At 43.4% G+C, this 21,742-nt stretch overlaps 1 protein-coding gene and 1 pseudogene across 3 annotated transcripts in view; one reads left to right on the forward strand and one right to left on the reverse strand.

The window, feature by feature from the left end:
* ADAMTS19 (ADAM metallopeptidase with thrombospondin type 1 motif 19) overlaps positions 1-21,742 on the forward strand; it is a 256,732-nt gene that overhangs the window by 16,429 nt on the left and 218,561 nt on the right. Inside the window, exon 1 of one of the 3 annotated variants that reach the window (XM_090038508.1) lies at positions 11,698-11,892. The exons of the other annotated variants lie outside the window; for them this stretch is intronic. The gene's annotated coding sequence lies outside the window, so the exon portion shown is untranslated. Of the gene's footprint in view, positions 1-11,697; positions 11,893-21,742 lie in introns of those variants that run through there. 3 annotated transcript variants of the gene reach the window in all.
* LOC149868401 (uncharacterized) lies at positions 931-6,807 on the reverse strand (annotated as a pseudogene).

The raw sequence follows: 21,742 nt of genomic DNA on the forward strand, positions 1-21,742 counted from the left end.
TGCATGCACGCATGCCCGTCGTTTTGTCTACACATGGCCTATGGACATAAGTAGACTAGGTTCATTGTGTAAATCTGATATCTTTTATTAGAGAAACTCAGATAGTTGGAAAAAAAATTCTTTGCAAGCATTCAAGTACAAATACCCTTTGTTAGGCTGAAGAAGCATCTGTAGTTGGTCTGTGCTCTTTCTGGGTGGAATAGTAAAGAAGCCAGAGGCCAGGAATAGAATACACACATCCTCTTTTGGGAGCTCATCTCTTACTGATCCCTAAAACAAACTGAAGCGATAGTAAGAACAAACACCAAACAAATACTTCAGATCCTTTTCTGCTAAGACCAAGGTTGGTTCATTTAATAGGGTAAACTCTGCTTTCTCAAACTTGCATTGTTGAGGTTCTCTTGTTGCACATTTTATTAACTAAAGAACATAGGTGGAAGGGGTAGAAGCAAGGGTGGGAATTGGATCCCTTACTGAGAGGTCACAGGTTCGTAGAGCTTTGCTTTGTTTGCTTTAACTTTACCACTTATTTTTGTTTAAAACATCTTTAAACAAACAATATCAGATTTATCAGCAGTGGAAATTGTCTAGGTAGGACATCAATGATAATGTTAAATCAAAAGCAGCTTTGATTGATCTGTATGGGAAGTGGATTTCCTCACAGAAAACCAGAAGCAGCACTATGAAGATAGAGAGAGGTACTTAGCTGTGTTAGTCTGAAGTCAGGCAGAAGGCAGGGTAGAGATACATGTTATAAACTAGTTGAATCAGAAATGCATATACTTTCATGAGCAAGAGCTCACTTCATCAGATATTATCTGTGAAGATAAGCTAACACTGAGACTTTGATGTCATTGCCTTGTAAAAAATGGAGGAACCAGTGGATTTCATGCTGGTTTCCTTCAGTGTTTTAGTTGAAATCAAATTTGATTAGTTACATGTCTGATTATCAATAGTATGAGTTACACTGAAATGGAGAAGATAGAAAAAATAAAGAAAGGTAGATGGTAAAAATGAACAAGCAGAAATGATAACGATACATTTGTACAACCTAAGCACCATATAAAAACAAATTATTGCTGTGTAGTTACTAAACACTGAGTTTACAGGGAGCAAGCAGACCACCTAACTGCAACTGTGGATCACTTTTTTACCTTTGGAGGAAACAAAATTAGGAGGTGATGATATTTCAGATGTTTGACTTATGTGACAAAGAATTACTATGAAACAAGAAAGACCTGATTAAAGTATAAAGGACTAGACCTTTTCTGATTTTAGTTCCTTACTTGCATCCTGGCACTAAGGGTGGGGCACTAATTCTGGCACTAAGATCTATTCCTACTCAAATTCCCCTTTCTGAATGAAGAAAAAGCTCTCTTTTTACTTTGCAGAGCTCTTGCTTGGTATACCATGATAAGAATAAATATATGTTGCTGCATGGCAAATGTCTCTTGGATTCATAGTTCTATAGTTGGTAGGGTTGAAAGGGACCTGAGCAGATCATCAAATCCGACCGCCTGCCATGGGCGGGAAAGAATGCTGGGGTCAAACGACCCTGGCTAGGTAATTATATAGCCTCCTTTTGAAGATCCCCAGGGTAGGAGCAAGCACCACTTCCCTTAGAAGTTAGTTGCAGATCCTAGCCATCCTGACTGTGAAGGAGTGCCTCCTGATATCTAGCCTGAATCTACTTTCAGTCAACTTATGCCTGTTATTCCTTGTTACTCCCAGTAGTGCTTGGGGGAACAGGGACTCTAGAATAGCCTGCTGGTTCCCCTTGGCCAGTTTGTAGATGGCCTCCAGATCCCCTCTTAGCCTTCTCTAGTGGAGGCTGAACAGGTTCAGGTCCTGTAGCTTCCACTCGTGGGCCTGCCTTGCTGCCCCTTGATCATTTGAGTGGTCCTCCTCTGGAACCTCTCGATGCTGTCCACATCCCTCCTGAAGTGCAGCACCCAGAACTGGACACACTACTTCAACTGCAGCCTGACCAGTGCCGCATAGAGGGGGAGGACCACCTCCTTGGACCTGCTCGTGATGCATCTGTGGATGCATGACAAGGTGTGGTTAGCTTTCCTGACTGCATCCCCACATTGGCAACCCATGTTCATTTTGGAATCAATGATGGGCCTGTAGTTTCCTGGATCCTCCTTCCTCCCTTTTTTGAAAATGGAAACCACATTGGTCCCTTTCCAGTCCTCTGGCACCTCACCAGAGCACCATGTGTGCTCATAAAGCTATGCCAGGGGTCCCGCAATGACCTCTGCTAATTCCTTCAGCACCCGCAGGTGGAGATCGTCAGGACCTGCTGATTTGAACAGATCTAGTCCCACCAGAAGTTCCCTGACTAGGTCCTCACTGACCCTGTGCCAGGCAGTGCCTCCCCTGGGTCTGTTGGGGATCCCAGTGTGGGAAATGCCCCATTCCCTGCTCAAAAAGATGGAGGCAAAGAAATTGTTAAAGAGGTTAGCTTTGTCATCTGGTATGACCACCAGATTTCCTAGCGTATCCTGCAGAGGCCCTGTGTTACCCAGTACCTTCTTTTTACCCCAATGTATCTAAAAAAGGACTTCTTGTTATCCTTGATTTGGGTCACTAATCCCAGTTCCATCTCCGCCGTAGCCTTCCTAACAGCCCCCCTACAGTCTTCAGTAATGGAGGTATAATCCTGGTGATGGCCTCTCCCTTCCATTGGGTGTACACCTCCTATTTAGCCTTGAGACTTTCCTGAATGCTTTTGGTGAGCCATGGGGGCTTTTGAGCACTCTTGCCCCCTTTTATCCGCATTGGGATTGTCACCCTTTGGGTGTGGAGAATTGTCTCCTTAAGGAATGACCACTCTTCCTGGACTCCCAACTCCCTTCCACCCTGGGACCTCAGTGCTTCCCCAACTAGTCTCCTTACCCCATTGAAGTCTGCCCTCCTGAAGTCTAGGGCCTTGCTGCAGGCCTTTGACACCCTATGACAGTACTATGAAACCCTGTACTGGATGGAGAATTCCAGTAGGCTATGATTGCTATTGCCCAGGTGGTTGAGAACCTGCAGTCCACTTACCAGGTCGTTGCCCATGGCCAGGACCAGATCCAGCACGGCATTTCCCCTGGTGGGACTGTGCACCTCTGGGGTTAGGTGGAGGTCCTGTAACTCAGCTAGAAACCTATGTGAGCGGTCAGGCCTGGCTGACTGCTTTTCCCAGTAGATGTCCGGGTAGCTAAGAGCAAGTTCCTCCTGCTTGTTCCCCATACAATGAGCATTAGTGTAGAGGCATTTAAGGCCTCCTGGATGTGTATGCATGCCCCGCTAATCCCAGGACTCTCTGGACCCTGTCTCTTACCTGGGTATTTCTTGTGCTTATTGACTGTCTTGTCTGGGCTGTTCTTGTGGGTGGCTCCCAGTTCGGCATTCCATGGCTCCCTCATCTTCCCCTTCCCCCAACGAGCCTACTTTAAAGCCCTCTGGAGGAGATTGGCCAACCTGAAAGAGAACACCTTTGGGGGAGAGGTGGAGCCCATCCCACCTGAGCATGTCTCTTGTCCTGAAGTATGGGTCATGGTTCAAAAAGCCGAAGCCTGCCTCAGGACACCATTTCTGAAGCTGCAGGTTGACCTCCCTGATGCAGGTCTCATGGTGTTGCCTGCATCCGCTCGCTGGAAGGACAGATGAGAAGACCACCTGTGCCCCTGTCTCCTTCAGCTTGCTCCCCAGAGCTTGGTAGTCCTTCATCAGGTGATCAGGGCTGCTCCTGGCCGCATCATTAGTGCCCACATGGATTAAGACCATGGGGTAGTAATCGGTGGGCTGGATAATGGCCTGAATCATCTCCGTCACATTCTGAATCCTTGCTCTGGGCAGACAGTAGATCTCATGTGACATGGGATCCTGGGGACAGATGGTACCCTCTGTACCTCTTAGGATGGAGTTGCCTATGATGAGCACCTGACATCTCTTCTTCCAGGTTAGGCTGCCTCCTCCAACCTTTTCTGCGCGTGGACTGGCTTCCTCTCCAGAGGTTTCCTCCTCTTTTTCCTCTTCCTCCAGTGTTGCCAGGGCCTCATACCTGTTCACCAGCTGTACTGGGGGAACGGGTACTGCACCGTTGCGAGCAGCCCTGGCTCTGGAGGGAACTGTCTGCCATTCTGCTGTGGAGGGCACCTTCTGGGGTGCTTCTCCCTTTGGTGCTTGGCCTTGCAGGGAAAAGAAATACCCATCAATTTCATCCTCTGGTTCTCTGAACCCCCTCAGCCTGCTAACCTCCTGGAGTTCTCTCTCCTGCCCTTCCAGGGCCCTAAGATGGGCACCTGCAGGAAAGGTGTGGGGGCCCTCATTTCCTGTCCCCCCCGGCCCTGCTGGGCATCCCCTGCAGGCCAGGGGGAAAGGTGATGCCAGCCCCTCCATGGGCTCCATCTAGGTGGAGGCCTCAGAGAAGCCCTGGGTGGGCGGCGTCCCTTGGGCAGGGGCCCTTGCTGCACTCCACGTTCACACCACTTTTATTTATTTATTTATTTGATGTGGTGCTTTCACCTTTCCCTTGTTGAAGATTTCCTCCTGGCCCCTCCAGCTTGTCCGCCTGCGCGAAAGCTGGCGCAAACACCGGTGCGCCCTTACAGAGCATGCCTGTTTGAGTGCTCTGTTCATGCAGGTGGCTCGGGAGCGCCGCTCCCTGCCGGCAAAGCTAAAAGGGATCCGGGAGGCTTCCCCTCCGGATCTGCCTCAGCTGCGCCAGGTCCCTCCACCCCACTTACCTTAGGGAGATCAGCTGCTGCTGCCCCGCTGCTGTCTCTGCAGATTAATTGATTAAATTTTTATTAAAATCAAGGGATTTGAACTATAAGCATTCCTGTATATCTGTCATTTTATTTTGAATATTGTCAGGTAATGCAGGAAGTGTTATTTCAAGTTGGGAAAAGCGTTATACAAAATATTGCAACTGTGCAATGGTAATTCCTTTCTTTCTTTACAAACCTTAGCATATCACATAGATGTCCCACTTTTGGGAAGATGTGGTTAATGATTCCAGTGATGATTGTTTTGATGTTTTCCCCAACAAGTCAACCTCCGAGAAAAAAAATCTCTTTTCAATGAGTTTTCAAGCTAAATACATTTTCTGTTGAAGAGATCCGATGTTTTTAAAAATTAAATTAGAAAATATTACGAAGTGCTTTAAACCTATATCCCTCTTAATGAATAAATATTTGTGAAGTTAAGAAGTCTTATTCAAAAGAAGTGATAAATTGAGCCAGAAATTATAGTGGAACAAAGATGATGCCATTAATTATGGCATCATCGGAGGCTTGACGTCTACCTGGCTGGGGTCATTTGAGCCCGGTTTTCTCTCTTGCCCAGGGCAAGGGGTCGGACTTGATCTACAAGGTCCCTTCCGACCCTACTTCAGTGAATCTATGAATTATACTCTTAAAAATGACTGTATCCAGGTGGTTTTGCAGAAGATTCTTCTAAAAAACTGAGAGAGAACCAAGTCTATTTTTGTGGTAACTTGTTAAAAGTAGTGGAATTGTATTAATGTGTGTTAAGTGCCATTCTGGCCTTTTCCTCATTTAGTGTGAGGGTTGTATGCAGGGGTTAGCAACTTCCAACCCACAGGATGAATTGCCTGTAAAGAGGTCCAATCTGGCATGGAGGAATCAGTGGGAATACCCATCTCCTCTGCAGCACCCCTTTTCTGTGGAGCCTGCAGCTCTTCTGTATCTATACCTGTCTATGCTGAAGGTCCAGGTATCTGCAGTGAGTGTGAATGTAGGCAGCTGGCTGCTATGGGGAGCAGAGACTTGAGGCCCATGGCAATGGCTGGGTCCCAAGATCTGGCCCATGCTGGCAAAAGGCTGCTGGCCTTTTCTCTATTGTAAATGAGTCAGAGGAATCCAATATAATACAGAAATTGCTCTACAAATTGTCTCATCATCTTGTTATGGGGTTTATAATATTTGGGCTTTAAAGTCTAATGTTCCAGGTACTCAACCTGTTTGTTTATATGATAATTTCATTTAAAGAAAAAAGTTGAGGAAAAAAGTTTTAAATTTAAACTACAAATGCTCAAAATCCAGAATAAAAGAACCTCAAACCTCTTGTTTTTAAGGCTCATGATATTTAAACCAGTTTCATAAATGATTTTTGAATGCTGGCAGCATGGTTCTGTAGCTGTGGAACTGGAACTGCTCCAGTCATATTTGCCTAAGATTTGGTCTGAACTGCTTCTGTTTATTTCACTTTGGGTTGTTACTACTTCAGTCTATTTTTTTATTTACATGTCAGCTGTGATTATTTTGCAACTGAAGAAAGCTGCAAGAAAGAGGTATAATAATCAAGTAATGTCACTGCATGCAGAACATACAAGAATGAAAAACCTGCACCAAGTTTTTAATAGTTATTTAATTCAGGGATGTGTCTTAGTCTTTTCTTTCCTCATAGCTGTGAAATGAAGCAGGAAGTGGCAGTCTAGAACAAGAAAAAACCCATAACTTGCACATATTCAAAAAGCAATGGATGGTCACCTTTTAGAATAGTGGTCACCAACCAGTGGATCCTGGTCCACTGATAGATCTCAGAGCCTCTTGGAGTCAATCCAAAGCTGGGGTGGGGGGCTGAGTGCCTGTGTGCATGCATGCATGTGCCGCAGCCCAGCAGGTCAGTCCGTGAGGGAGGGAAGGGGTGTGCGTTAGATTAAGGCCCCAGTGGTGAAGGACAGTGCCACAGAAGCAGGAGCAGGGGTAAGTTGAGTGGGGCTCTGGCTGGGTGGGACTTACCTGGTGGGGAAGCACACTGCCAAATGATGTTTTCTCTCTCTGCCTCCATCTGCCCCCCCGCCACTTTCCCTCCCCACAGACTTAACAGCTGGGCGGGGGGTGGGAGGGGGTGGGGTGAGGTGGCAGCATTGCACAGTTGATCTTGGGTTGCTTTTAAATGCCAAAGGTGATCTCCTACTTAAAAAGGTTGCAGACCACTGTTTTAGAAAGTTGGGCAAACTGACATTGTTGAGAGAAAACTGGCACTTGCTGAGAAAGAATTCTTGAGGGGTATGAAATACCTAAAGCCTCTGGAGAAGTAGAAGACAAATGTGGGCATAGGGAGGTAGTTTTATGCATCTTTGCTAAGCAGTACAGGTGGATATTAGGGGTGTGCAAAGTGGGCCCTATTCGATTTGGATTTGGATTTGGCCCGAATTGGGGACAGTGATTCGATTTGTTGATTTGCATCACTGTCCCTGATTTGATCTGGCTGAGTCTGATCTTAAGATTTGATACTGATTCAGAGAATCAGCGATTTGGACATAGTTTTAAAAGTTTTTTCTACATACCTCGAGGTACCAGCATGGCTTGTGAACGCTGAGATGCTGGGGCGCATGGAGCATCCTGCAGAAGTGCAGGGAGGGGGGGCCCTCCTTGTGCTTGGCAGTGAACCTGAAAATGTACCAGAAGTACTTCAGGTCCACTTCTGGGTCCCCTGGGCAGCACACGGGCCCTCCTCGCCATATCGCCCTGGCTTAGTGATTGGATGTGCGGAGACCCAGATTCAGGAGGCACCAGTCACTGAGCTGGGGGGGGTATGGGGGAAGTCCCCGCATGCTCTGTAGCAGACCCAGCAGTGCACCCTGGAAATGCTTCTGGTCCACTTCTGGGTCTGCTGCCAAGCATATTGGGGAGGTCCCCGTGCTCCTGTGGGATGCTCCATTTGCCCCAGCATCACAGTGTTCATGAGCCGCCCACTACCTAGAGTTATGTAGAAAAACATTTAAAGTTGTGTCTGTGTCCGGATCGCCAAATCTTTCTGAATCTCTCTGAATTGATTTGGAGGGTTCCAGTTCGATTCAGAGAGATTAAGGGGTCTTCTGATTTGATATGGATTTATAGATTCAGCCACTGAATCAGGCTGAATCTCTGCCGAATTGAATGAGGGACCGAAGCTTCGCACAGCCCTAGTGGATATCAGGATCCAGGGAGATGAATCAACACCACTGGGCTAATTAGAAAGATGTTGTTCTTGTAGAAGAGATCTTGACTGTAAAACTCATGTTTCTTGTTGATTCATCAAACTTTGATGTTGTTGACTTTATGGCCATATTCGAAAGCTTTTATCTTTGCACAGGCTTTTTCTGCTGAGAGGAAGGAAGCAATATAGCACGACGAGGACTCTAATAAAATAGTGTAGTTTTATTGGACATTTGACCAGTTATTTTTATATTGACTGTTCATACACCTAAAACACTAGATGGAAACACTTTATAAAACAAAATAATAAAATATTTGTGGTCATATTTAAAATAAGAAGTTGTTGTATTGGGTGGTTTATTAGTCACTGTAAATGAACAGTCAGTCATGTTTTTTTGCTTACTTATTACCTGCTGTAATGATGATACAAATGAAAGTCTTCAGGATCAAAGACTTGCTAGTTGGAAGAAAATACTGAATAGTGTTTCTCATTAATTTTGGAACCGTGTATTCAAGATTATAGACCTCAATCACAGTGTTTAATTATATTTGCATGTATGTGACTAAAGTTAAATTTTTGGAAGCATATGCTATGAATTACATGATGTTTTTCTTATTTTCTTAATGAATTTTAAGTCTAAAAATGTAGAAGTATACCTCACAATGAATTGAAATGATTTAGTTTCTTTGTGATTACTTTCCAGCAATTGCATATGCTTATTTTATGATCTCAGCTGTTCTACCCGTAGGCTTTCATTAGATCTCACAGGCTAAGCTGGGTCAAGCCAGGTCAATGCTACTTGGAGAGAAGAACTTTGACAACCTAGGAATTGTAAAAAGTAGTCTTAATGATTCAGCAGGTGACACACACTGTTGTGAGTCAGTGGGTACATCTACCCTAGACACTTAAGGCACAAGTGTTGAATAGCACTGCCCAGTAGCATGCTGAGCAAAAACCATGCTAATATGCTACTGTGCAGTAAGCATCACAAAATAACTGTGAGCTGGTGCTACTGCGCAGTCACTATAGTTACTGTGCATATAGCTAGTACTTCATTAATAAAATACTAAACTAAATGCACAGTAACTACTGCACATTAATGAATGTGTAGACATGCCTAGTATAGAGTAAAGTAAGAATTAAGATCTTTTTTCTGACATCATGCCTTCTATTCTGGGTAACTCGTATAGCGATTCAGTAAAAAAAGTATGTATTGTGTGAAATTCACTGTAATTCCTCTGAAGATATAGGCGATTGAAAAAGACATGTTTAAGGTGGATAGAAGAAAGGACTTTGATTGCTAGTTTGTTTGTTTCAGGGAGCTGTCCAGCATAAGGCCAGGGCCCCTGCCTGCCGGGTATCTTCCTTACATGTGTCATTGGGAGGATCTGGGGAGTACTATCACTGCCTACCACAGATGTTCTACTCTTTCCAGCCATGTCTTGATGGATATTCTTTTATTATTAGGAACTGGACATAAGATGGATGATGATTCTGCTGGGTCCTTCCCTGGAGGCATGCTTTGCAGGGCTCCTTCTCCCCTTACACCTGTCTTTACTATTTTCAAGGTGAGACAGGCCAGAGCAGTATCTTATGTTAGCTGAGGCTACCACTAGTTGTTACCTGCTGTTCACTGTATCAAGTTTACAAGTTAGACTCTCTCTTTCATGATAGCTACATTTGTCCTAGAATCAACTCATTATGGACTCTCAGGTTCATCAGTGGGTTAGGACATTTAGGGTCTGTGAGGTTTCAGCCTTATATCAGTTCATCCTGAGGTCTCAGGCTAGTTAATGCCTGCCAATCCAATCAGGGTCCTCAACCAATAACTGTTCATCCCAAATTTCAGGGTTAGTCACATTAAAATCACCCCTCCCCACACAGTTAATCAATTAATATAACAGAAAAGAAAACTAAATCAGTTCCTTCTTGGGAGCTGACTTAATCCAAGGGTTTGTGTCCTTCAAGAGTTCATGGGGGCAATCTAACTAAATTAGTTTCTCCCCTGTTGAGGGATCTGCTGGCTCAAGATCACTTTACTGCGAGTCCTGTCCTGCCTTAACTACCTTGGGTCAGGACCACCATCTTTGCCAGGGAAGAGGTTTCCCTTCTGCTACCCTCCTGGCTGGTTGAAGGGGAACACAACCCTCCCAATACAAAAAGGGAAAAAAAAAAATAAGGTGAAGAGAGTGACTAACCAAAGGGGTATTGCCCCTTGAACTCGCAGCCTTTTATGTGCTGGGTACTCTCTCTCTCACACTCTCTTGCTCTCACCTGTTTCTGAGTCTGCTTTAATCCTCTCTCAGCTGTCCTGGGGTGGCTTCTTGGTGCGGTATGTCCTGGATCCTTTTGATGGTCCTCTGACCACCTTGGCCAGTATGCTGGCTTGCTTCCCAGTTGTCTGCAGGATGCTGTCAGCAAAGAATACCTCTGGTGTCTCTCTGCTCCACTGGCTGCTGTCCTCTTTAGGCTGCCCCTTTCCAGGGCTGGAAATAGCTCTCTGTGTTCCTTGTGCCAATCCAGAGGGAGCATGCATTCTGGAAACATGTCAATTTACTCACCTCTCCAGCGGAATTCTCCTCTGCACCTGTGGTGAGTGTTTTCTGCATGAGTTCCTTGGTGCTTTCCTTTGGCCCCGGTCTCTTTATCTCATAGGAGCATAACTTGTAGTGTTATACAAAATCATTTTGTCATGCCTTAGTGCTTAATTATACTGCATTTTTGGCATTTTTCCTTAAAATTGCATACAGGTGTCGCGTGTCTCATGCAAAATCTTAAAGGAGTCCTTTTCAGCAGTCCAGAGTACTCACAGTGCAATTTGAAGTCAGGGGATCTGATCAAATTGGGCCCAAATTGTTGTGTCACTATGTAGCATAAAGGAAGATATGTAGAATTGCCTCAAAATAACATACATAGTATATGTACACACACACACACACACACACACACACACACACACACACACACACACACACACACACTTTATATATAGGCTATCGATAGAGACCTACTGAATTCACGACTGTGCAGTTTTCATGGAAAATGTGAAATCGGGTGGGCTCCACAAAAATGGTTGGCTCTGTAAAAAATGATAATTTTGGTGGGCTTTCAAGAAAACAAAAAACTAAGCTGCAAGCAGAGGAAAGGGTGGAAAGCCTGCATACCTGAAGTATGGGGGGAAAGGAAGCAAATCAGAGGAGTGAGTCCAGGGCTAGTCAGGGACATGAGAGAGTTTTGGCACCTGCTTTTAAAGCAGCCACAGGCATTCTGGTATGGCATGCTGCAGCTTGAGAAGGATTCTTCAGCATGAACACTGAGAAAAAATCCTCCATGATTTCCAAATATGTTTCAGTGTTGGACTGTGGAAGGCAGTATCCTGCACGGAACTTGCACCCAGATGGAGGCAGACTATTCTGTACTGCCTACAATGTGACTCTGGATGCATTAAGGAAAATCAATATTGATCAACACTTAGAGGCTGAGGCACACATGAATCAAAAGGCTGTTGCAGAATCTGAAGGTCAGAGCAAGAATCAAGTGACTGTTTCTTCACTCTTTAAAAGGACCATAGAAAGCAACTTGTCAAGGCAAGAGATGGCATTTTACCTTGTGGAGGCTTTCACAGTGGTGAAGATCCCACTGGAGAAACTAGTTAAGGGACTACCCAAATCAAAACATGACAAATGCTGGCAGTTTTCTGTGTGCTAAGAAGCTTCACCAAGTCTATTTCCTTGCAGTGATTGCTTCTCATCTACAGTCCACAAAGTCTGTATTGGCAGAATATGACCTTCTGCATTGTGGCCAAGGAAGCTACTGACCGTCAAGATAACTCGGCTGCACGCTTTATTTGTACTGGGAAGCTGGACAGATCGGGACCTCCCTGTTTTTCAAACAGAGCCGATCCGCCTAACATCTGTCAATTTTTCTAGTGTGTCTCAAGCCACAGTGAAGGTAATTGCTTAGAATTTAACAAGGTCTTAGCATTCCTGTCTGACAGTGGCATGTACATGTGCCAGACTTTCTCTAATGTGCTTCAAGGAATGCTGCCCAACACAGTTCATGTCACTGCAATGTTCACGTTCTGTCTTTAGTAAGTAATATCTTGTGTACATAGTTCCCTGATGTGGGGTAGCATGGTGCCTTTCTTCAAGAAAGTCTTCACACATTGTCCAGGCCATAAGGTCCAGTACAGAGAGTCCATTGCCAGTCAAAGTGGGGACTCATGTTGCCACCAGAACCTATGCTCACAAAATGGAATTCGTGGTTTATTGTGGTCTGTTACCATGCCAAGCATATGCAGTGCTACTAGCAGTTTGTGCACAGGAAGTTGGAAATTATACTGAACATGCAGTGAATGTTTAAGCTGTGTGATCTCTTAAGGTGAGATGACATTCAAGATCAAGTGATGCTTGTGGCTGAAAATAACACCTGGTTCATGGAGCTTCTAATATGGTTTGAAGGCTGGTGGGTTGTGATATACCATGCACACAACAAACTGATGGATTTGATAAACTGGATTGAAGACATGGCATCACAAGAACTGTCAAGCTTTGCTCGTGAAAACCAGCTGTTCCAGGCAATAGTTGTGGAGCTGAATCAGTAGTACAGGTATGATGTGTTACTGCCACTGCAGTTCAGGCAACTAACTGCCTCCTTCCTTGGTACTGTTAGCATTTTGGACCCCAACCAGGTGATCCTCAGCTACTGAAATTCATCCCTGGGTGGTGGAAAGAGCATGACAATGAACATGCTGCCTATGTGGACTTTGTCAAAGAGTGCCAGATGCTTTCTGTGTTCTGGGACTGTGTGACCAGTTTCCATATCTCTACACACCCTGGTAAGATGCTGCCTCACCATTCCAGTGAACTCAGTGGACACTAAGTATGCCATCCCAGTGAACAGTCAAGTGTTCACCCCACAGATAGAGAGTGTCCACAGTTGCTGTTGCTGGATGCAGCATACTAGCATTTAATAGCACGAATTGACTGTCTCGAAGTTAGAATTCAGTAAACTCCTTTTTACAATGTCCTTTTAATAAAGTGTACAATCTTGGTATTAGATATAATTCATGCTGTGTATAGCTTTAATACGATGTTTCAGTTTAGCATTTAATTACATGAATAGATTGCTTAATAACATATCAATTCATGGTTTCTGTGGACTTAATCCCCTGATTAAGCCCACAGAAACCATTAAGGGAACTATTGTAAAGCAATTAAGCCACGGTTTTGGGCCACGGTTTTGGGCCATCTGGCAATCTTCAGGGAGAGACAGGATTGCTGGCCCCCTCAGCCAATCAGAGGTATGGAGGGGGGGCCTCACCACACTCAGCCTGTGAAAATGGTGGCCAGCTCAAGGATCTGCCCGTGGAATTGGCCAGCCATCTCTTCAAGTTTGGTAGTCCCCTAGTTACTGATATTTGTTATACTTTTTGTTGGTTCTTGCTAATATTCCTAGCACATTTTTCCAGCTTTCATGTGATCAAAGGATAGAGGACATGCCCTGGAGAGAGAGATTGGCATTTTGCATTTAAATATTAATTGTGGAGTGCAGACTTTGTTGAGGTATCTTTTAAAAAAATAATTTCTTACTCTGTGCTTGAAAATAGCTCATCCCTATTACTCCTACATTTTCTTTTGGGGATATTAGTTTTACCTCATGAGATAAATAAAAAAATACTCAAGTAGCATCATTGTCAATAGTTTTGATAAACGTTTTTGAGAACTGGAGAGCTAGAGATATATCATTAGAAATGTCATACAATAAAATACTCAGTTTGCAAAAAATGTTTAACATAAATGTGGTGCTGGAAGCTAGAGATGATGTTTGTGTTGTTAACTTTTTGTCTGTTTTTTTACTTTTTTGTATTCTGGCATATGGATTCCTATTTTAGATAAGAACATAGAAAGCCTAAGTAAATCTGTACACTGTAGATTCTATGAGCTGTTTGTTTGATGTTTAAGGATAGTTTCCCCCTGAATTTTACTTTGACATATTGTTGTCCTATTAAAAGCTCCTGTTTCATGAAGAGTTTTGTTAGTTTGCCATAATTCAAACCAGACTTTGGATGAAATTTAACCCCTTGCCTTGCTCAAAGCCTAAGTAATCAGGCTGTGAGTGGGAATTTCCAACAGGGCTGGAGAGGATATAGGTTAAAACAGTTGCAGCAGCTCATTTCTATTCATTATTTGAGGATCTAGACAATTGAGTTAGTATAAATATGGATCCCAGATGTATTGATATGTGTGGCACAGTTTAATTTTGCCATATAAAGTTGCAGTTATTCTTTTCCACTTATGCCCTCAATCCAAGCAACCCCATTACTTGGTTTAGTTGATGCAGATTGCTTTCTGCTGGCCTTTTGTACATTGTTAAATTTTGTCTATTTTAAAACCATACTATAATGGCTTCTGAGAATAAATCTAGGCACAGAAAAAAGAAATGGGGGTACTGCAATTTCATTAGCAGAGCTGCAACAGTTTGTTCTACATACTTATGTGCCCTACCCTAACCTCTAGAAGTGCTGCATTACTCTGATTACAGTGCTTTAGTCGTATGGAACATATCCTTATAAACACTATGGCCTTTAATTTTGGGGGTGTTTCTTTGTAGGGGAAGGTGATATTTTTTCCCAGATTAACCATGCTTGTTCATATATAGGATCTGTATTCTTCCTTATATGATATTAGTAACAACTGCAAATCTATTGGGTAATAAACTGTCTGAGGTTTTTCACATAACGTAGGCATTATATACATATGTATTAATACAGATGTAAATTTCCATGGAATAATTTTCTTCTGAAGTCACTTTTTGCATGTTTTTGGATCTGTTAGATGTTAGGTAGAGGGAGATGATATGCTGTATATTGCTTTATATTGAACATAGCAGAGATTGCCTTTTGAAGATTGCCAAAGTAGTTTAATAAATTGTATCTATTAAATGACTTTATTATAGCCTTAATCTCATGTCTAATTTCTCATTTACATTCTATAATAAGAATAAAAAAGAGCTTTGCTTCCAATCTTAACTTTAACGTGGCTGCTCTCTTACTAAAATATATGAGCTTGATTACAGTTGGCATGAAATAATTATCTTTGAAAAAAGCAAAAATGTTGTTGCATAGTTATTCAGTCAGAAATTATTCCGGATACTTAGGTGCTGAAGTATAGATTTAAGAGACTAATGTAAGGTAGTGAAGTTTGCAAATATTTACATTTGTTTTTCATAAAGCTACCACCGTGTGTGTGTTTATTGCTTGTAAAATGGCCTGAACAAATTATATTTTAAAGAATTAAGACTTATGACCATTCAAACTCCATATTTCTCAAGAAGTACACCTCAGCTTTGATCAAATAGGATCATCTCTCGGGTGTATGTTCAGGACTTAGTGCCTCTGTAGTTGTTGACCTCTCTATTGAGACCCCATAGAAAGTTGCCAGCGAGGCCAGTTTTGTATATGATTTTTGTCATGTGGTCATATATTTACAGAGAAATGAACTGAGCTAATCAAGTACCTTTCCAGTAATACTGGGTCATATGGCTTGTGCTGTGTTAAATGACCAACATGTTCTATAAGCCTGATCCAATGTCCAGTGAAATCAAGGGAAAGACTTTCACCATTTGAAAGGGAATTTCATCTAGCCCTTTTTTTTTTTCATAATCAAGCTCCTGGATAGCACCCTTATTGAAAAAAACACATTTTCTTTAATTTTGTCTGGAAATAGTTTTAGTGATCCCAGCTAGTTGTAGGATCTTGTGATGGGTAAATGTGAATAGTGGTTTGCCAATAGCCCTCTCTGTAATATAACTAACAAAATATTGTTAATATTTTCCTAGTAACCCAAAGAAAATTTACATTATTAAACTATTAAATAGTTTAAACCTGATTACACCCTTAAATACTGGATTGTAAAGGAATTTTAACTGTTATTAAAGTAAGCATGTTGAAAAGCGTGCATTTATGTCGCATTGCTAGTGTTAAATGGAATTGAATCTGGGAGCCCCTGGTATTAACCTCCCCCCCCCCCCCCCAAAAAAAAAAAAAAACACAACAGTTTGAAAGAACCTAGTTTAGATAAGACCTACAGTGCTTTGCCTCCAATGCCTTGTCCATCTTACCTCCCAAAGTTGGGACACATTATCAAAACCAAGGAGGACTAGAACTTCATACAGAAAGAACTGAATGTCCTTGAGGGCCAAAATAAAAAATAAATGAATTAAATATAATGGTATTGGAGGCCTTGGAGGCAAACACTGTAGGCATTCTCTGAAGTAGGTTCCTCCGCACTGTAGCTTTCAATGGACTCCCAAACTAAAATTGGAGGTATTATGGAATTGGCTAGATGTTGCACCGGGAGTTATCATTTTTAATGCCAAATAAATACAATACAAAGGACAAGACCATGCACTAAGATGAATATATGCTGTAAACTGGAGGCATACCATTTTGAAATGATTGATGAGGAGAAAGATCTGATGTATCAGTCAATCATAGGATTACTACAAGCTGTCAATGTGATATGGTCATAACAAAAAGAAATATATCAAAAGAGGTGATTCCAATAGAGATACAGAATTATTGAACTCATTGTACAAGACTCTGATGATCTCATGTGGAATACTATATACAGTTCTGATCACTTATTTTCAGGAAAGTTGAATTCAGACTGCAAAAGGGGCAGAGGAGAGATTCTAGAAAGATTAGGGAAATGGAGCCTTTTTATCAGAGAAGACGAAGCAAACCTGGCAGCGTGGAACCTGAGGTGTGATAGGGTTGTTGTCTGTAAATATATTAGGTGAGTGACCAGTGATGAAGCAGTATTTAAGCTAAAAGACCATATCAACTCATGAGCGTGTAACTGGCTTTTGATGTATTTAGACTAAAGATTAGAAGAAAGTATCTGACCATGAGAAAAGTGGTAATCTTCCAATAGGGGTGTATGGGAGGGAAGTGGGGGATGGGGATGGGGAAGCAAGTTGTTTTAAAATGGAGGTTAACAGTTTAGACCTGACAGAAGTAATGAATTAATACAGGAGCTAGGTGCTTGAAACATCTGCAGCACAAAGCCAACAACACGAAAGCTAAGAATGTGCCATGAAGGTTAGATAAATATGTCAAGTAGAATGGACCTGACCTATAGATCAGGTGTCTGATAATGAAAAGGCAATAGGATGAAGGAATAGATTATTTATTTTTGTACCAGCCTGTTTCTTATTTTTCCTTTCATTATTCTATTGTAAAGAGCTTATACAATATGTTGATACCTGAAAAAGGAGTAGCTCTCTTAAAATGGCAATACTAGTAATGACATAATGCATGATATAGTGTGTGAAGAGGATAGTGAGGATAGAGAGGAACGCGTAATTGAAATACTGTGTTTAATTGGCTTCTTCTATCTTGGACTCTGTAGTAGCATAGTAAAGCTTAGAACAAATTCCTTGAGATATTACTTTTTACCCAGAAAAAAATTCCATCAATTTTATTAAGAAAAGCAGTATAGTTAAACAAAATCAATCCTGAATACATACACTTAGCTCTGAGGTGTTAGGCTTTGGACTATTTAGAAGAAATAAGTCAGCTTTTCTGATTTGATCTAGGGACAGAAATTACACAAAAACTGGTATAAGTGATAGGAAACAGGTTCAAATCTGCAACACAATAGAAATTCAGTGCACATAAATTACTTTCAAAATGGCCAAACTGATCTAAAATAAACCTGGATGGATGTAGTATCACACTTAACTGATTTAGTTTAAATCAGTTTATTGAACTTCTGTCCCAGATCCCCTCCAGATTCAAGTTAACTTCCCCACAAGTCTCCCTGAGGGTGGGTGGGCAGTTTAGCCTTGGTCTGAACTGTCTGCTCTAGCCGAGGAGGGAGGCATGCTCTAGCAGCTCCTGGCTCTTGACCTGGGCCACTGCAGGCATGTGGCTGTACTTCAGGAATCAAAAGTGAATGTCTGTTCACTTGTTTATTGGTTCAGTTTATTCAGCTTAGACTAACCTGTGAAGGTTGAATTGATTTAGCCTTGGTTTTTTTGACTGTCTCTATTTAGCCTTATGGATAAAGGAAAGTATATAGCAGCCGTGCAGTTTTACAAATGAGTGGTGCTGAAAGTCTCCAGCTATGTTTACCCTTCAGACTAGTGTGAGAGAGACAAATGATCATTGTATTTTTAAGATGATGATAAACAAGATAATCTCAGAATTTATCTAACAACTTCTTCTTTCTTCTATTCTCTTCACTTCAGAATGGGGTCTTCAGAATCTTCTCTTCACCCCCCCGAGACATGGCTTTTGCAAATTGTAACAGCCAGTCACCCCACTAATTGCACACCCATGGCCCTGCCCCATGCTCTTTCCACTTCAGGAGAGGGGCAGAAGAGTCTCTCCTTTCCCACAGCTGTGGCATTTATCACTTCTAAAAGCCAAGAGCCAACTTTTTGGAAGCATCCAGACACCAGCCCAACCACCCACAAGTTCCTGCTCTGTGCTATTCCTTGGCTTGGAGATAATGATCAAGATGCTGATGCAAAAAGAACAGATATTTTTGGCATGGGAACAGGGCTTGGGAGGTGGATTCCTGTCAGGTGGTTTGGGCAGGAATTATTTTATCCTTTTAACAATGAAAAATGGTGCTGAATAGCAAGTGACTTGTGAACCTAGTTATGCTTCCCTTGGGCAGTATAGTCTACTGTGACACACAGACTCCCTGAAGTTGTAGTGGAAGGGAGGTGAGGGGCAAAGCCATCTGGGATACTGGAGGATGGAGTTAAACTGTGGCACTATACCTAACTGTATAAATGTTGCACATAGTGCTAGAAATCATTATGTTGCCTAGAAGTTGATGTTGAAAGAGGTAATATTTTTTGTTGTGGAACCACCATGGTTTTTTCCATGACAAACTGCTTGATTGGTTCTGTACTTGCTTTTTGTAGTGTCCCGGGCCTCATAAATACAGTCTTACAGTTATGATTCTTGGAGTTATGATAACATGAAAACATGGAATTTGATCAGTAAGAAACTTCTTTTTTATCGTCTTGCTAGTTTGTTAGATTACATGGCACCATTTAATTATATTTTTATAATAATGACATATTTGGACAAAGCTTATAAAAATATTATGAACAACATGAAATATAAGTTATATCCTATTTTGGGAAAAAATCCTTCCCACTCACTTTATAGTTTCCAAAATGCAGTATTTAAAACTGTGCTGCTCTTAGTTATAGTGCATCAAAGAAGCACCCAACATCACTCAGAAAGTTACTTCTAACTCTCTACATCTAAAAATGGTCTTATATGATTAATTGAATCTTTTCTAAAACTAAATTTGAAGGTCAGGTTTCTTTGTACAGTAATGCAAATGGTCAGTGTAGCAGGCTTGTGGCCACAGGGACAGCTGTGTGGCCCCATGCCTGGCTTAGGCTTGACTGTCGCCTTCCCTTGGTCACTCGCCTGCTGCTCTTTGTTCTTATTGAAGGTTGTGTAAGGGAGGCTATCCATGGGCTCTGAGCGAGCCTGAGCCTGTGTCAATCACCACTGGGTCCTCCTGGTCCTCCTGGGTCCCCTTAGTTAGAGTCCTGCCCCCTAGGTTAGTTGGTTTTCTTGGCCTGTGCATGCCTCTGCTGGGCACCTGTAGCCTTAAGAGGAAATTGTATGGTTCCGTTTCTCCTCTACACCATGCCCCAAGCCTCGCAGGTGTTCTCTCTCATTGATATTGCGTATTTATACAGTCAGCCTTCTTGGACCTTCAGACCCATTGGTCCCTTATGCAGTCTCCCCTTGAACTCCCAGACCCCTGGTCCTACATGGAGCCCCTCCTCTGGGCTCCCAGACTCCCCTGATCCAACTCTCAGCTCTTCCACCAGACTCCCAGCCCCCTCTTCCCTCCCCCCCGATTTGACTTTCAGCCCTTCTGGGCACAGAGGTCCTCTAGTCCAGCTTAGTTCCCTCTGGGCTTGTGAACCCTATGGACTGGCTCAGCCTTTCTCTGGGCATATAGATCCTCTGGTCCAGGTCTCAGCCTATTCCCTAGGCTCCTTGACCCCCTTACTGGGCCCCACTCTGTCTGTGGGCTCCTGGTTTACCAATTCTCTAAGTAGGCCTTCAACCTGCCATAGCAGTGCCACTTAAATATAAAGAAGCATCTCAACCTTCTGGCAAGCACCTTAAACTCTCTCTGGGTTTAACATAAAACAAAGGCCACTTGCCTGTAAAACCCAACCTTTCTCTACCCAGGTGATCTGCCTCTGTTCCCAGGCCTGCAGAGTTGTTTGCATAAATCCAAGTGCCTTCAGGAGCTCTGCTGCAGGGAGCTCCTCACGTTGTGGCTGCCAAGGAGAGACTGCCTAACTGATTCAGGTTCTGGGCTTATATAGTTCAAGTATAGTGAATGACGCCTAATACTAACTGACTTACAGAACTTTACAGATGGATTTACTCAAATGATCAAAGAAACAGCAGAAGATTTACTTGTAAGAGATAAGAAAAAGAGTCAACCATGGATGAACAACAGAATCATGGAAATGTGTGATGCATGACAAGCACTGAAAGCTAACCATTAGGGCTGTGCGAAATACCATAATTTTGTTTCAACATCCGTTTCACCATTTTGGAGGGACAGTGTTCTGTTTTGTTGTTTCATTTCATTTCGAAGTACCGTTCCATTTCATTTTGTCAAAACTTTCGCTATTTCAATGAGTTTCGAAAATGGACAATCATGAAAATGTCTGGAACTTTGTCATTGCATGCACAATTTGGGTGAAAATTGAAGGAATGGTAGCCCCTTCTGAAGGCATGATGCCTGCCAAGTTTCAAGGAGATAGGTGAAGAGGTTTCTGGGAAATTGCACCTCAAAGTGATGAAACCAAAAGTCCTGACACTTGCCAGCAGCGGCAGCCTTCTGTCATCTGTTGCGCAGATCCTGAGGCATACATACCAGGGAGAGCTGTGCCAGAATCTTCCTGAGGTTGCAAGCCCCCAGATCTGCATGCTGGATGACAGGAGGCTGCTGCTGATGTCTGGTATTGGTGGCAGCAACAATTTTCCCCAGCACTGGGTGTGGGCTGTGCCCAGTGCCAGTCCCAGGTGGCAGTCTGAGCCTCCTGTCATATAGCTTGCACCCCTGGGAGGAGTCTGGCACAGCATGGCAGCCCTCCCAGGGGTGTGAGCCCCTGGATCTGTGCCCTGGTGAGAAGAAGCTCAGCCTGCTTGTCCCACCTGGGACTGGTACCCCTAGCTCACCTCCCTGCCTGGCTGTAGCCCCTTCCCTCATGGGCCCCTCCTGGCTGCAGGCCCACTGCACAGCCCCTGCCTGGCTTCAGTCTCCTGCAACTTACCAGCATCAGCAGCTGTGCTCTTGGCCCCCTGCCTGGCAGGGGTTAGCATGGCTTGACCCCAGCTACCAGGTAACCACTGCCTCTGCCACAGTGTGCTGCTGCTGCCTTGCTCGGCGCAGTGCAGCATGAGGCCATGTGCTTTTGGGCAGCTCCAAGCCATCACCTGAGGCTCTGTGCCACACGTGGGGATTGCTGGCCACACCGACCTGAGTCCTGCATGCGCAGAAGCAATGCGCAGGGCTCATGCATGCAGGACCTGGGCTGGTGTGTCCAGTGGTCCTTGTGAGTGGTGCGCAGCCCTGGGTAACAGCCCAGAGATGCCTGAAAGCACAGCCCCATGCTGCGCCAAGCCAGGCAGCAGCAGTGCAGGTGTTTCATAGTTTCATAGTTGGTAGGGTTGGAAGGGACCTAAGCAGATCATCAAGTCCGACCCCCTGCCATGGGCAGGAAAGAATGT

This window comes from Crocodylus siamensis, chromosome 3, assembly GCF_052110815.1.
Source record: "Crocodylus siamensis isolate JL-2025a chromosome 3, ASM5211081v1, whole genome shotgun sequence".
NCBI classification, from domain to species: domain Eukaryota; kingdom Metazoa; phylum Chordata; order Crocodylia; family Crocodylidae; genus Crocodylus; species Crocodylus siamensis.